Genomic DNA, 10144 nt, shown 5'->3' on the forward strand with positions numbered 1-10144 from the left:
ATAATTAAATTAATAAATAACAAAAAAAATATTTTAAGAATATAATTATTTGATAAATTTTTACTAAAAATATTTATAAATTTTGTTACAAAAAAAATCAAATTTAGTTTTTAATGTTTTATATTTTCTATTTTAAATACATTTATTAGTTTTACATTGTGCTTTACTTTTGTCAATTGTAAAATGCTAACTTTTTTCACACTATGTTTAACTAGCTATTTTTTCCAATCTTGTTTTAATTCTTTTTTGCATTTTAAAATTTGTAAAACTGATATTGTTCTTCAAACTTATTAACTTTTTTGTTGGTTTGGATCAAGTAGTTAACAATTTATTTTTTAAAATTTAATATTTAAATTTATATTGGAAAAGGTAGAAACATATACTTCATTGATTTAACTCAATTTATAATTGCTATTAAAAAAATTCTTAAAACAATATAATCTTTAATCTTTTTTTTAATTCTCTTCCAACTATCTCTATTTAGTGTTCCTATAATAACACGTCATTCTCTCTCTTTTAAATTTCTTCATATCCTTCGCATCCTTCATTTCTATCTATAAATCTCTATTATCATTATCTATCTTTTCAATCTGTCTTCATATATATAAATCTCCATTTTCCTTCTTTTCTAACTTTAACGACGAATATATCTCTTTTAACTCTCTCTTCGTATATTTTACTCTTTGATTTCTTTCTTTCCTAACTATTGACAGGAACTTTGATGCAATGCGTCTCTTGTTTGAACTTGGAAAGGAAAATAGATAGGGATAATTAATATTGATTAGACATTCATTTGTGAGGTGGAAGATAAAAATGATTGTTTTTAAAAAAAAAGTTAATCCATTTGTCACGAATGTGGAAAAGATAAAATTGTAATTAATGCATTCATTAATAGAGTTGTTAGAAAATATTTGTATTTTTGTTAAAGAAAATTAAATTTTTTCATTGCCTTTTTTTATCATGGGCCAATACAATTTTCAAAAAATTGTATTTTTCAATTTCGAAAAAACATGCAAATTAATATAGCTTTTGCAAATATTAGTATATCTTCAAATTTTTAGATTTATGTAACTACTATGGAATCTAATGATTCCATTAGTTTCCTTCCAAAGACGGGAACTAATAATGGTTGAGTGTAGCTTAAGCTCTCTACGTACCATATTTGGCCTTGACAATGACAATTGTTCAACATTGTATAAAGTTGATTAAAAATTGTGATAAAAATGCAATGTTACAAATAACAACTGCAAAATACAATTATGATATATTCATCTGGTATCAAAATAAACCCTATTTTTTGTGCATGTTATATTTTGGGTGATGTACACCCATTACTCACATATGAATTTTAAATCATCTACGTTTAGAATGGGCAATATAATGTGCTTTTTAAAGTCAAAGCACGGTTTGAGGACAAAGCTCCCAATATGTAAGGACATCAATATAGATTGCTTTCAAGGGGTTGATCATCAACATGTCCAATTTAAAGCCTCAAAGGCTAGGAATTTCATGGCACATTCGATCTCTTTGTTATTTGTTAAATGACTTTTTTAACAAGCAAAAACATTTCTTTCTATTCATCTCTTCCGTTTCATAATTGCATTAGAGCATAACCTAACAATATTCATATGCTTTTAAATATGGGTTGGGGATGGAAGTCAACTTGAGTTGACACCACTCATTGAAAAATAAATTGTAATTAAAAAAACACTAAAATCCTCAACCCAGAATATAAAAAGATGGTTTTGCCATCGAAGTTCTCCATTCTGAAAAGAAATATGAAAATCCCCTTTGGTGGTGGCACCCAAGGGAATTGGTCATAGCAATTCTGTCGCCATCATGCTGCACTCAAAATTTCGCCTCCCAAAATCAAGGTTTTGATGCAGACCTGCTATAAGAGGCTTAGAGTAGTGGACTATCATCAAACAATTATTTCCTTTGCCCACTTACATAATGGTTGATTTGGTGTCGATGAATGTTTTTTGGCTTGCTTGGCTTCCAAGTAGTGGAGTATTATCAAACAATTATTTTTTTTACCCACTAACTTGGTGGTTGATTTGTATTATCAAACAATTATTATTTTTACCCACTAACTTGGTGGTTGATTTGTTGTCGATGAATGTGTTTGCTTGCTTGGCTTCTCCTCTCCTCCTCGTGCCTGAAAAATTTTCATCAAATAAATTATGCCTAAACAATGTGCATCTTAGAATTGATTCGCCAACTCAAAAATTTCTCCGTTCATATCTTACCCTTCAAAGCATCAACACAAATGCAAACTGCAGTTTGTCTTTCATGCTGGGATAGGAGTAAGACTCAAGGTACTTCTGACCTAACATCAAAAAGAAGGAACTCGCAGGTAGCTAAACAGAAGTCATGAATCTGGTACAACCCCAATAATCGAAGTCTCGAAGGAAAAGCATGATAAATAGATCAGGATGCATACTGGGTAGCCTACAAAGCTTTTATGATTCTTTAAGCAGTACAATTGGCTCAGAATTGGAAAGGTAGCAGCTCAAATTAAAGCTACTATCTATGTTGGGAGGTTGGAACCATGAAAATTACATATCTACATTATTATCACGCCAAGGTCCCATAACATGAGAAGCTACTCGTTACTGATAAAAAACACTGAGGTTATCTGCTCTAGAGTCCAGCATCATATGGAGAAGCTACTTGTTAGTGATACAAAACGACAGTGTTATCTGCTCCACTGTCCTCCACCATACGAAGTAACTACACATTACTGGTCCAGAACAACAATGTCATCTCCTCCAGGATCTATCATCATATGCTGGAGTTATAACCAGTTACTGCAAGTCTACGATTACGCATCATGAGTTTAGCTTACAGTACTATTTTGTGTCAGTCTATCATGAGCACTAGCCATCCAAGATTTCTGCCCTGGCCGCAGAAGCTAATTGATACATCAAATGTATCAGAGAAGAAATGGCTTCTCACCCCCTACCAGTAATTCAGGGTAACTAGTATTCCAGGAACCAGTACTGCATAGTATTCTTCGTAGATCTCATTTCATTTACCAGTAACAACGTCTAAAAGTGTGAAGCCCATCTTTGAAATGATGGAAATGAGTTGCATCACTTACAATTATAGATCTTTTTAAAATATCATGAAGATGTAATGGCACAGTTAACCGATGGAGATTCTTCAATATCATCAGGCCTTTTGAGGGGAATGTACCATGGCTTTATTTTTGCCATAATCGATTGTTGCAAAGGGAGTATCCCTGGTCTCACATCCACATCATGTAAAACATTTGCTGTCCATCTTGACGAGGAATCATGGAATATGATCCAAAATGTTGATGCAAATTAGACATTTACAACTATTTCCAGAAGCTTTACACTCAAAACAATTATTATTAAGTACAACATGAGCTTCCTTCACATCACAGGCTAGATTCTCCAACATTCTCATGAATTTCTTTTTGATGTTGATGATATGTGTCGCCTGCTAAGAATAAATGTACCATACCCTTATTCAATATCCAGCTGCATCCAGGACTCTTTACCAACCCCTTCTCTTTTATCATTGCTTTCAACTTGGTTGCATCATCCCATCTTCCAGTTGTGGAATAGATACTTGAGAGCAATAAATAAGCTCCAGAATTCTGAGAATCTAAGTCAAGGAGAAGCTTTGCCACATGTTCACCAAGCTCAATATTGCAGTGAATTCTGCAGGCAAAGAGCAAGGTACCCCACACACTAATGCTAGGCTCTAACGGCATGTTTATGATGAACTCGTGTGCTTCATTAAGAAGCCCGACTCGGCCTAGAAGATCCACCATGCATGCATAATGTTCAACCCTGGGAGTGATACAATACTTATGCTTCATGCAATCAAAGTACTGCCAACCTTCATTCACAAGACCAGAATGAACACAAGCAGACAAAACACAAATAAAGGTAATGTAGTTCGGCATTGGGCCTACCAGTTGCATCTGCGAAAAGAGAGCAAGGGCATTCTCCCCATAACCATTCATCCCGTAGACAGCAATCATTGCATTCCATGAGGCTGCATCTCTATTGCACAATTTTTCAAACACTTTAGATGAAAGCTCCACACAGCCACATTTGCCATACATGTCTATGATAGCAGTTCCCACAGAAACATGCAATTCAAGTCCACTTCGTATTATGTATGCATGGATCCACTTGCCATATTGTAGAGCTCCTAAGTGAGCACACGCTGAGAGCACAGTTGCCATAGTTGCCGAGTTTGGTTGTATGTTTTCCTCTTGAAGTCGATGAAAGAGTGTCAAAGCATCACCAGCACGTCCATTTTGGACATAACCAGACATTAGCGCATTCCATGACACCACATCTCTTCTAGATATCTTGTCAAATAATTGGTGAGCAGTCTCTGTATCCCCACATTTTGCAAACATAGCTACAAGCGCTGTCATCACACATACATCTACATCAAATCCCTTTTTAATTATGTAACAGTGAATGCCCTTACCTTCTACTAGAGCTTTTAGATCTCCACATACTGGGAGAATACTCACAAGTGTAACAACATTTGGCATCATGCCTGCTGGTGACAATCTATGAAAGAGGGCCAAGAATTCATTCAAGTCTCCGCTCTGAACATAACCAGAAATAACAGTGTTCCATGATACCAGATCTCTTTTAGACATTTGGTTAAATAGATGGCGTGCATTCTCTAGACAACCGCGTTTAATGTACATGTCCATAACAGCATTGCACACACATGTAAGTGAAAAAAATCCTCTTCGGATTGAGTGGCCGTGGATACACTTACCTTGTTGTAGGGAACACGCTGGGAGTATACCGAGCAGAGTAATCACATCAGGTTTCGCACCAGTCAGTTGCATTTGATGAAAAAGATTCAACGACTCATGGACATACCCGTTCTGTGTAAATCCTGCAATCATGGCATTCCATGTTACTGGTTCTCTTTTCGATAACGTATCAAAAAATTTCCAAGCAAGATCTATTCGCCCACACTTGGCATACATAGTTACAAGTGCACTACTTAGAGAACCATCATCTAATTTCAATCCATGTTTTCTAATATAACAATGGATGTGTTGCAGTGTTCCCAAAGCAGCACAGGCTGGGAGAATATTGAGTACAGTGACACGGTTGGGTTGTATAGTTGATTGCCGCATCCGGAAAAACAGAGTCAAGGCTTCTCTCGGCTGCCCAATTTGGGCTAATCCAGCAATCATCGAGCTCCACGACACCACATCTTTTTCTTTCTCCGGGAGTGCATCAAACACCCGGAGAGCAGTCTGTATAAAGCCTAATTTAGCGTACATGTCTATCAGAGCATTCATAACGGAAACCTCTGTATGAAATCCAACTCTAATAACATACCCATGAATAAGCTTGCCCTGTTTCAGAAAACCCGCACCCGCAAACGCAGAAAGTAAAGTGATGATGGTGATGGAGGTGGGATTGGGCATGAACCTAACAAGAGTCCACATCTCATCCACGTCCCCATGCATTGCATATGCTGTAACCATAGCATTCCACGCAATTACATCTCTTTCTTTTAGAGAAATTCTGTCGAACACTTGGCATGCAATCTGAATTGCGCCACATTTGGCATACATGCCCACAAGAGCAGTGGCTACGAAAACATCTCGCTGCATACCATAGCTGAGGATGTGAGAATGGATGCACTTTCCCTCTTGCAGATTACATGCCTCAAGAACAAATACAAAAGTCTGTTTGTTGGGATTAACTTGCATTCGCATTTCATGATAAACAGCAATGGCTTCCTGCCCTCGCTTACTCCTCGCATTATCTCTAATCATGGCATTCCATAAACGAACATCAACATTTGGTTGGGGAATTTCGTCAAACTGGGCTTTTTGGAAACCTCTGTAGAATACAAACATGCTCACTAGTTTGGTAACAAGAAACACATGGTGATTAAGCCCATTGGTAACAATGTGAGGTTGGAGGCGGGTTACTGGTTTCATGTCGCTACACCTCTGCAATACAAAAGCAGTCGCATAAGTTTTGGACTGGAATGTACCGGCGCTACGAGTTTTTATATGAATTATACATTTTAACATGTTCATATTCACTGTCAAGGTCAAAGATTAAAATCATTTTCCCGTAAAATTGCGTGATGATCTATTGTAGTGAAGATGACTTTCAAGCAAGATTAAAAGAAACCCACCTCTGATAAAAATACAGCTAAAACCCCATAGGCATCTCAAGGCCGGCAACCCACTTCTGCGTCATCAATTGGCACATACAATTAAAGAAAACATGTAGAATGGTGATCCTGAACCAATCGGACTATGTTTACAGACTGAATTTCTTCGTATTGAACTCACTAATGGATGTTTCATTATGATCCAAGTTCTATAGGGGCCCGTTTGGTGAGCGGAATAGGAATACGTATTCTGAATAGAACGTATTACTGTTCTCTATTTGGTTCAGCGAATATTTGATGGGAATTCGCGGATTCGAAAATTTATGTTTCCTAAAATAAAATAAAATGGAGTAGGAATAAGTATTCCAATAACAACTATTTTGGTGGAATTGCAAAAACTCATTTTTGGGCCAAAAATGGAATACGTATTCCATTTTTGCTTCATATTCCAATCCCGTTTTGGTGCATCCAAACAAAGAATTCAAAATTTTTGGAATATGTATTCCAGAATACGTATTCTTATTCCGCTCACCAAACGAGCTCTAGAGGTGATTGCAGGAGATAACCAAATCCTATTCTTTTCTTTTTTAACTTGAGCTTCTCCATAAGTTCAATAGGAAATTTCAAATCAGGGAAATTTCCTTATCATAATTTTGGTATCCGGACCACGCTAGGAGGCGTGCGAAAAATGAGTGACTGATAGCTGTATACTACCTAGCTCTTGGAACACAAGGAGGTGCAATACTTACGTCAATAGTAAGGTCTGTATTTATTAGATATAAATTCTATATATACTAAATATAAATTCTGTATATTGTAATAATTATTATTATTATTATTTTGATCGGTAATGGTATAATATATTAATATAAAAGGAACAATTACATACAATCTTTTGTATCTCCTCAAAAAACATAATTCCCCAAAAACCCCATCTACTAATAATACCCACCCGACTGCCAATTCAAATGCAATACATTCCGCAGTCATTCATACAAAAACCTCCCCTTTTTTTTTCACACCTAAATTCCTACTTATATCTTACCCCAGATTTAATACATACATAGCTTACTATCACAAAAACTATAAATGTCGTCCCCTACTATCGTTCCAGAACTACTATCATCATCCATTTGAGAAGAAATTAACCTTGCATATCCGAGGCAACCTACCGACCTTGAGGACTGCGCCTTCGGCAAGGGAAGTTGGCCAATTCATTCGCCAGTTAAGCCATCCCACCATCCACCCTATTAAGCTCCTCCCACATCTTCCTCCATGCATCTTTTGCTGCTTTGTATAGGGAAGGTTTATTAGCCTGTGCTTTCCATCACAAGAAGGGAACATAACCATAGCGTGTGTCTTCATCTTCATCCTCAAAACATTCACCAAAGTCTGAACCAATCCCCAGTACAAACCAATCAAGAATGAAATCTAAGCCTCCCAGCATATCTTCCGCAAATAGAGCTCTTACCACATATCCCACTTCCTCGATTGGATTGTTCAACTCTAACCCCCACGTGACCACCATTGCAATGACATCCAAATTTGATTGCCACTTTATCGCTCGTTCCTGGAACTAGGTGCCTACCACGCCGAACACTACTTCTACCATTGTATCTGTTTTGATCTTCAATAGACCCTTCATCCTTTCCCTGCTAATCGGCCCTTTAAAAGCCTTCATCTCCTTGTTTGAATCCAGCACAAAGGAGGCCTCCATTATAAACATGATCTTCCTTTCCTGCAAAAAACCAGAGCTCCAATTCAACTGAACCACATTATGTATAAATCCACCTTGCAAACTGCCTATAAAGCACTCCCCACACATGCGAGATTGTCCAAACATATTCACTTCTTAATAACTGCCATCACTTTCAATTCAATCTCTGGCAATAACTAAGAAAACAATTAGATTGCCACATGCAAAATCTTCAAAACATATGCACTTCTTTAAAGCTGCCGCCGCTTAAAATAATACGGCCACTGAAATAAACTAATAATCCAATTTAAATTCTCCTAACCGCACCTTACACACCCCCAGCTATCAACTCCACACAAATCTACCAATCATCAATATAGACTTACACTCATAAAAACTCTACGCTCCGCCGTCACCTCGAAAAACTAGTCCCATCATACATAGATCTTCTACTTCAATTGAATTGATGTGGGAGAAAGTTGTGGCCCAATTCGCTAGCTTGTTCGCTTCCACATTTCCTTTCCTATACATGTGGCTAACTTTAAAATCTACAAAGATACCCAACGTCTCTCTAATCATAAGAATCATATTCTGATAAAATCATGTTTGCATCAATCCTCTACCAATAGCAATGACCACCAATTTTGAATCCTCTTCCAAATGAAGGTGTGTGACATCAAGTTTTTTGGCTAATAAGACTGCCAGCTTTGCAGCCTCAATCTTAGCCACATTATTAGTTTCATTCGGCAACCTTTTTGCTACAAATCCAATAATTTCTCCTCTATCATTCCTAGCCACAACCCCTGCACCCGAAACACCTTTATTCTCTTTTGACACACCATCAAAGTTGACGTTAACCCAATCCTTTTTAGGCAAATGCCATCTAATTTCTTTCCTATCAATTTTCATATTCCTATCCAAATCACCATCATTAGCCCATTTAATTCTAATCCCTGTCCAAAAATTTTGCACTTTATTGTCCCAGTAATTGAAACATCTCTTGGGATGTTGAAGTACCCCATTGGCATTCATACATTCTTCAATAGCACGATGAATTCTATTCCAAACACTCTCCGCACCTTCCATTTTATCCTAAAAAATACACCGATTCCTCTCCTTTGAAATCTCCCATATAACTAGAGTTGGGCTTACAAACCAAATATTTGAGTAAAAAGATTTTTTAAAATCCACTGGCCAGCATCGGAAGATGCCTTTTACCAATTTTGGTAGAGGAGTAGACCAACATAAATGCATCTTCAACCGCATCCAACACTATTGAGCGACATCACATTGGGCTAAAAGGTGATTCATAGATTTCATTACCTTCAAACAAAGAGCACATCAAGACGGACCAACAAAACCATACTTAAACCTTCTATCATCAGTGAGAATCCTATCATGTAACGCCAACCAAGCAAAAGCTCTTGCCTTAGGCATACATAATTTATTCCAACACAATTTGTGCGGCCATCCCTTAGGAGTTACCACATTTCCACTAAGTTGATAGCCCAATTTGGCAGAGTACCGTCCACTCTTGGAAGCACACCAAACTACCCTATCCTCCTTATTACTTAAAATAATTTGCCTTTTGTTAAAAATACCTTCCAACCCTAATTTAAGCTCATCTAACAGCTGCAAATTTGAAAGGTCCCTCCGAGCCCAACATGGACCCAACTTCATTTGTTTTTCCTCCACATAACAACCCACTGTTGTTCCCCAAGCAGCTTTCACCACATGAATTAAATTCTCCATACCTTCCAACTCCTCCAATTTGCCTAATCCATTCCAAGAGTCATGCCAAAATGAGGCTTTTTCCCCATTTCCAATTTGCCAAGATATATGTTTCGTAATAGTAGACCTACACTCCAACATAAAATTTCAAATAGCTGAGCCTTTAGGGGGATTCTTGATAGTCAAAATGCGTAATGGATCCCTAGAATCTAAATATTTGGTCTGTAGAATTTTAACCCATAATTGATCCAGATGCTCATACATCTCTCATATCAACTTGGCTCCCAAAGCCTTATTGACATCTTGCCATCTTCTATGACCCACTCCCCCTTGTTTCTTTGACTTACACAAAGATTCCAATGGTATCAGTGAGATTTTTTCTACATCTTGAGTCCCATTCCACCAAAATTTCATCATCCTCTGTTCAATATACCTGAGAACCTTCATTGGTATCTTCAAACAGCTCATAGAGAAAGTTGGAATAGTTGAAATCAGGGTTTGAAGGAGCAAAATTCTTCCTGCAAAGGACAAACACCTCCCTTTCCAACCATCCAAATGCTTAAT

General features: G+C 37.1%; 1 pseudogene across 2 annotated transcripts; it reads right to left on the minus strand.

Annotated features, from left to right (window-relative positions):
* Positions 1 to 1732: 1732 nt before the first annotated feature.
* On the minus strand, positions 1733 to 6348 carry LOC149552351 (pentatricopeptide repeat-containing protein At3g16610 pseudogene; annotated as a pseudogene). 2 transcript variants are annotated; one of them, XR_016352905.1, is made up of 2 exons: positions 6175 to 6348; positions 1733 to 5983 (listed from the first exon to the last, which is right to left on the minus strand). The product of XR_016352905.1 is annotated as a pentatricopeptide repeat-containing protein At3g16610 pseudogene, transcript variant X2 (transcript). The 2 variants fall into 2 exon arrangements; XR_016352904.1 differs by lacking the exon at positions 6175 to 6348 and having other exon boundaries at positions 1733 to 2158; positions 2250 to 6168.
* Positions 6349 to 10144: the final 3796 nt, after the last annotated feature.

This window comes from Cupressus sempervirens, chromosome 6, assembly GCF_028749045.1.
Source record: "Cupressus sempervirens isolate cs-2001-9-10 chromosome 6, ASM2874904v1, whole genome shotgun sequence".
Lineage (NCBI taxonomy): Eukaryota > Viridiplantae > Streptophyta > Pinopsida > Cupressales > Cupressaceae > Cupressus > Cupressus sempervirens.